This window comes from Bactrocera oleae, unplaced genomic scaffold, assembly GCF_042242935.1.
Source record: "Bactrocera oleae isolate idBacOlea1 unplaced genomic scaffold, idBacOlea1 ctg00000009.1, whole genome shotgun sequence".
NCBI classification, from domain to species: Eukaryota; Metazoa; Arthropoda; class Insecta; order Diptera; family Tephritidae; genus Bactrocera; species Bactrocera oleae.
Genome location: NW_027212752.1, coordinates 525,001 through 532,500, shown reverse-complemented (window position 1 = coordinate 532,500; position 7,500 = coordinate 525,001). Strand labels below are relative to the sequence as shown.

Sequence of the window (7,500 nt, the reverse complement as noted above, 5' to 3'; positions counted from 1 at the left end):
ATTATTTAATATAATTTAAATAATGTTGAAAATTTTTTCTTTTATGGGAATACTAAGATTCTCATTTATCATAAATTTTCGTTCAAATATGAGGTATTCGTTTTCTATATTTCTTTTTATGCTATTAATATTATGGATTGAAAAATACAATCCAATAATATGCCATATGCTTAAATTCTATTAATTGACTAAAAGAATAAGCAACTAATTTAGCATAGTCTTACAACCCTCAACCATATGTAGTCCAAGCAGCACTTTAAAATTAATTAAAGTACATAACAGCATGGACCGCAATATGCGTTCAAAATGTCGATGTTCATGTGTCCTGCAGTTCACACGATGACGCACAGTTTGCTGCGTTCTTCATCGACCCATGAGCCGAGTGATCCACCGCTTAGAGTGATAATTTTTTTGTATTTTTTTAATTCAAAGTCAAAGAATTTTAATTTATTGAAAGTATTAATAATTAACCAATAATAAATTTTTAATACAAAAGTTTAAAACATCTTTCAATAAATTGTAATTTTAAACCCAAACATTTGCAGCTGCGCATGTCTTAGGTCAACAAAAACAGTAATACCTTTTATATATTATTTTCTTCTCTATTTGTGCGTTTTCTTTTTTTAAATTTTTCAACATGTTTTTAATCACAAATAGAAAATACCATAAAAAAAAGGTATTACACACGTTAATGTGAACAAGTTAACTTATCATTTATAATATTTTATATAAATATCACAACTAAATATTATTTTCTATATAAATAATAAGTAAAGCTATATGTTTAAAGGTTTTTTTATTGCGCTCAAATACAATGTATGCGAAGTTCACAATATAATTCATATTGTCATAATGCATTACAAGGAGTTAAAAAAAAAAAAAAAACAGAAAAACATTCAAAACATTGTATAATTCAAAACATTTTGAATGAAAAGAACAAAAAGAAAACTTTTTTTTCTTTTTTATTCTTTTTTTTTATTTTGTTTTTATATAATTATTTTTTTTTTCTTTTCGGATAGGAACACAATAATGATCCTTCCGCAGGTTCACCTACGGAAACCTTGTTACGACTTTTACTTCCTCTAAATAATCAAGTTCGGTCAACTTTTGCGAAACAACCGTGAAACACAAGGCGTCACAGTGATCACGTCCGGAGACCTCACTAAATAATTCAATCGGTAGTAGCGACGGGCGGTGTGTACAAAGGGCAGGGACGTAATCAATGCGAGTTAATGACTCACACTTACTGGGAATTCCAAGTTCATGTGAACAGTTTCAGTTCCCAAGCATGAAAGTGGTTCAGCGGTTTACCCGGACCTCTCGGTCTAGGAAATACACGTTGATAATTTCATTGTAGCGCGCGTGCAGCCCAGGACATCTAAGGGCATCACAGACCTGTTATTGCTCAATCTCGTTACTGCTAGACGCAATTTGTCCATTTAAGAAGCTAGTGTCCTTATAATGGGACAAACCAACAGGTACGACTCCACTTATATAAACACATTCAAACACTTGTACATTCAAGATGAACGCATGAATGAAGGCTATATAAGCTTCAACACCATAATCCTGAAAGCATCTATTTAATATATTTGAGTCTCGTTCGTTATCGGAATTAACCAGACAAATCACTCCACGAACTAAGAACGGCCATGCACCACCACCCATAGATTCGAGAAAGAGCTATCAATCTGTCTTACACGCTTATGTTCGGACCTGGTAAGTTTTCCCGTGTTGAGTCAAATTAAGCCGCAGGCTCCACTCCTGGTGGTGCCCTTCCGTCAATTCCTTTAAGTTTCAGCTTTGCAACCATACTTCCCCCGGAGCCCAAAAGCTTTGGTTTCCCGGGAAGCGACTGAGAGAGCCATAGTAGTAGCTACACCCAATTGCTAGCTGGCATCGTTTATGGTTAGAACTAGGGCGGTATCTGATCGCCTTCGAACCTCTAACTTTCGTTCTTGATTAATGAAAACATCTTTGGCAAATGCTTTCGCTTAAGTTAGTCTTACGACGGTCCAAGAATTTCACCTCTCGCGTCGTAATACTAATGCCCCCAAACTGCTTCTATTAATCATTACCTCTTGATCTAAAAACCAATGAAAGTAGAACAGAGGTCTTATTTCATTATTCCATGCACAAAATATTCAGGCATTTGGAGCCTGCTTTAAGCACTCTAATTTGTTCAAAGTAATTGTACCGGCCCACAACAACACTCGATGAAGAGCACTGAAGCAGGTTTAAATAGGAGGAATATATAAAAAATACATTGCATTAATTATATATAAGAATTCCACCGGTAATACGCTTACATACATAAGGTAATGTACATACCACAATTATAGTTGTACTACCTGTACTGTATGAAGCACAAATTCAACTACGAACGTTTTAACCGCAACAACTTTAATATACGCTATTGGAGCTGGAATTACCGCGGCTGCTGGCACCAGACTTGCCCTCCAATAGGTCCTTGTTAAAGGATTTAAAGTGTACTCATTCCAATTACAGGGCCTCGGATATGAGTCCTGTATTGTTATTTTTCGTCACTACCTCCCCGAACTGGGAGTGGGTAATTTACGCGCCTGCTGCCTTCCTTAGATGTGGTAGCCGTTTCTCAGGCTCCCTCTCCGGAATCGAACCCTGATTCCCCGTTACCCGTTGCAACCATGGTAGTCCTAGATACTACCATCAAAAGTTGATAGGGCAGACATTTGAAAGATCTGTCATCGGTACGAGACCATACGATCTGCAAGTTATCTAGAGTTCAACCAATATAACGATCGAATAATCGCTTGGTTTTAGCCTAATAAAAGCACACGTTCCAAAAGGTCCGTGTTTATTTTGCATGTATTAGCTCTAGAATTACCACAGTTATCCAAGTAACTGTTAACGATCTATGGAACCATAACTGATATAATGAGCCTTTTGCGGTTTCACTTTTAATTTGTTTGTACTTAGACATGCATGGCTTAATCTTTGAGACAAGCATATAACTACTGGCAGGATCAACCAGAATAATATATATTTCTTTTTTATATAATATTTTTTATATTATATAAAAGTTTAAAATGATATTTTCTTATTTGAAAATTATACACAAATACACAAAACATAAAACATAAAAACATTTACAATATACACAACAATTTTTCTGTTTCTTTCTTTATTATATTTTTTTTCATTATATTTCATTTCTATTGTGTGATTTTGTAATGGATTTTTTTAATTTTTGTTTTGGTATCGTGAAAAGAATTTTCGTTCTCTATACATATTATTATTTAATTATTATGTAAGAACGATATTTCTTCTTATATTGGCAAAATTTTCAAATAATATCATTCTATACATTTTACTTTATTTCAATGCATATAGTAATATATATACCTTTTTTTAAGAGTATATACATTTTTTTCTTGATTTGAAATTAATAATTTCAAATTCTATTATATTTATTTCAATAATAAATATATGATATAAAGTATTTTCGGGTGCAACACATTAATATTTTATTTTATTTAAAAACCATCCTTTTACACATATATTTTATGAGTAAATATTAGAATAGCTCACAAATAAAACTAAAATATTGTTTAATATTTATTTCTACAATATGTTAGTATAGAATAATAGATTTTTATTTTTTTGTATAAAACAAAATCTATTTCTATTTAAACTAACTGTAGGAAACCAGGAATAAAAAACGCTCATTATATACAATATGTTAGTACAGAATATAGAGTTTTGTATAAAACAAAATCTATTTCTATTTAAACTAACTGTATAAAAACCAGGAATAAAAAACGCTCATAATATACAATATGTTAGTACAGAATATAGAGTTTTGTATAAAACAAAATCTATTTCTATTTAAACTAACTGTATAAAAACCAGGAATAAAAAACGCTCATTATATACAATATGTTAGTACAGAATATAGAGTTTTGTATAAAACAAAATCTATTTCTATTTAAACTAACTGTATAAAAACCAGGAATAAAAAACGCTCATTATATACAATATGTTAGTACAGAATATAGAGTTTTGTATAAAACAAAATCTATTTCTATTTAAACTAACTGTATAAAAACCAGGAATAAAAAACGCTCATTATATACAATATGTTAGTACAGAATATAGAGTTTTGTATAAAACAAAATCTATTTCTATTTAAACTAACTGTATAAAAACCAGGAATAAAAAACGCTCATTATATACAATATGTTAGTACAGAATATAGAGTTTTGTATAAAACAAAATCTATTTCTATTTAAACTAACTGTATAAAAACCAGGAATAAAAAACGCTATTATATACAATATGTTAGTACAGAATATAGAGTTTTGTATAAAACAAAATCTATTTCTATTTAAACTAACTGTATAAAAACCAGGAATAAAAAAACGCTCATTATATACAATATGTTAGTACAGAATATAGAGTTTTGTATAAAACAAAATCTATTTCTATTTAAACTAACTGTATAAAAACCAGGAATAAAAAGGCACACAAAATCAACTTTCATTTTCATATTTACTTAAAAATACATATAAAGTAAAAAATATTTCCATATAAATACTAAGTAAATAAAGTCATACAAGTATGAAAATTTTCATACAAGTACTAAATACATAAATCATATAAGTATAGTAATATTCATACTTATAAGTATTTAAAAACAACTTCTTACTAATAAACTAACATAAGGAATTCAAATATATAAAAGTATAATACATTTCCTAGCAGTAAAAAATTTTCATATAAGTACTAAATGTATAAAGTCTATGAAGTAATAAATTTTCATATAAGTACTATTTTAGTATATGTCAATTTGAGCAGATTTGTGCAAATTTGTTATAAATGTTCTCTCCCATGTTGACGTTACCAACCCGAAAATATATGGAAAAATTCTTTTAACCTATTTAAAATTTAAAAACTCATATATACGTGGGTAATTTATATCATTTTCAAATATCGTCATGGTCATAATACAACTAATAACATCAAAAGTATTTTTACAATCGATTTTTTTTTTAAATTTTTAACTTGTATGACTTCATATTTAATACTTATATGAAAATTTATTACTTCATAGACTTTATACATTTAATACTTATATGAAAATTTATTACTTCATAGACTTTATACATTTAATACTTATATGAAAATTCATTACTTCATAGACTTTACATTTTTTATACTTATATAAAAATTTATTACTTCATAGACTTTATATTTTACTTCATAGACTTTATACATTTAATACTTATATGAAAATTTATTACTTCATAGACTTTATATATTTACTACTTATATGAAAATTTATTACTTCATAGACTTTATACATTTAGTACTTATATGAAAATTTATTACTTCATAGACTTTATACAATTAATACTTATATGAAAATTTATTACTTCATAGACTTTATACAATTAATACTTATATGAAAATTTATTACTTCATAGACTTTATACAATTAATACTTATATGAAAATTTATTACTTCATAGACTTTATACAATTAATACTTATATGAAAATTTATTACTTCATAGACTTTATACAATTAATACTTATATGAAAATTTATTACTTCATAGACTTTATACAATTAATACTTATATGAAAATTTATTACTTCATAGACTTTATACAATTAATACTTATATGAAAATTTATTACTTCATAGACTTTATACAATTAATACTTATATGAAAATTTATTACTTCATAGACTTTATACATTTAATACTTATATGAAAATTTATTACTTCATAGACTTTATATATTATACTACTTATATGAAAATTTATTACTTCATAGACTTTATACAATTAATACTTATATGAAAATTCATTACTTCATAGACTTTATATTTTTTATACTTATATAAAAATTTATTACTTCATAGACTTTATATTTTACTTCATAGACTTTATACATTTAATACTTATATGAAAATTTATTACTTCATAGACTTTATATATTTACTACTTATATGAAAATTTATTACTTCATAGACTTTATACATTTAGTACTTATATGAAAATTTATTACTTCATAGACTTTATACAATTAATACTTATATGAAAATTTATTACTTCATAGACTTTATACAATTAATATTTATATGAAAATTTATTACTTCATAGACTTTATATTTTACTTCATAGACTTTATACATTTAATACTTATATGAAAATTTATTACTTCATAGACTTTATATATTTACTACTTATATGAAAATTTATTACTTCATAGACTTTATACATTTAGTACTTATATGAAAATTTATTACTTCATAGACTTTATACAATTAATACTTATATGAAAATTTATTACTTCATAGACTTTATATATTTACTACTTATATGAAAATGTATTACTTCATAGACTTTATACATTTAGTACTTATATGAAAATTTATTACTTCATAGACTTTATACAATTAATACTTATATGAAAATTTATTACTTCATAGACTTTATACAATTAATACTTATATGAAAATTTATTACTTCATAGACTTTATACAATTAATACTTATATGAAAATTTATTACTTCATAGACTTTATACAATTAATACTTATATGAAAATTTATTACTTCATAGACTTTATACATTTAATACTTATATGAAAATTTATTACTTCATAGACTTTATACAATTAATACTTATATGAAAATTTATTACTTCATAGACTTTATATTTTTTATACTTATATACAAATTTATTACTTCATAGACTTTATATTTTACTTCATAGACTTTATACATTTAATACTTATATGAAAATTTATTACTTCATAGACTTTATATATTTACTACTTATATGAAAATTTATTACTTCATAGACTTTATACATTTAGTACTTATATGAAAATTTATTACTTCATAGACTTTATACAATTAATACTTATATGAAAATTTATTACTTCATAGACTTTATACAATTAATATTTATATGAAAATTTATTACTTCATAGACTTTATACAATTAATACTTATATGAAAATTTATTACTTCATAGACTTTATACAATTAATACTTATATGAAAATTTATTACTTCATAGACTTTATACAATTAATACTTATATGAAAATTTATTACTTCATAGACTTTATATATTTACTACTTATATGAAAATTTATTACTTCATAGACTTTATACATTTAGTACTTATATGAAAATTTATTACTTCATAGACTTTATACAATTAATACTTATATGAAAATTTATTACTTCATAGACTTTATATATTTACTACTTATATGAAAATTTATTACTTCATAGACTTTATACAATTAATACTTATATGAAAATTTATTACTTCATAGACTTTATACAATTAATACTTATATGAAAATTTATTACTTCATAGACTTTATACAATTAATACTTATATGAAAATTTATTACTTCATAGACTTTATACATTTAATACTTATATGAAAATTTATTACTTCATAGACTTTATATATTTACTACTTATATGAAAATTTATT

General features: G+C 25.1%; 2 non-coding genes across 2 annotated transcripts; both read right to left on the bottom strand.

The window, feature by feature from the left end:
* Window positions 1–223: 223 nt before the first annotated feature.
* LOC138858493 (5.8S ribosomal RNA) lies at window positions 224–402 on the bottom strand. The gene has a single exon (XR_011397592.1). It is a non-coding gene; the product is annotated as a 5.8S ribosomal RNA (ribosomal RNA).
* A 625-nt stretch (window positions 403–1,027) lies between these two features.
* Window positions 1,028–3,016, bottom strand: LOC138858394 (small subunit ribosomal RNA). The gene has a single exon (XR_011397529.1). It is a non-coding gene; the product is annotated as a small subunit ribosomal RNA (ribosomal RNA).
* Between the last annotated feature and the right edge of the window lie 4,484 nt (window positions 3,017–7,500).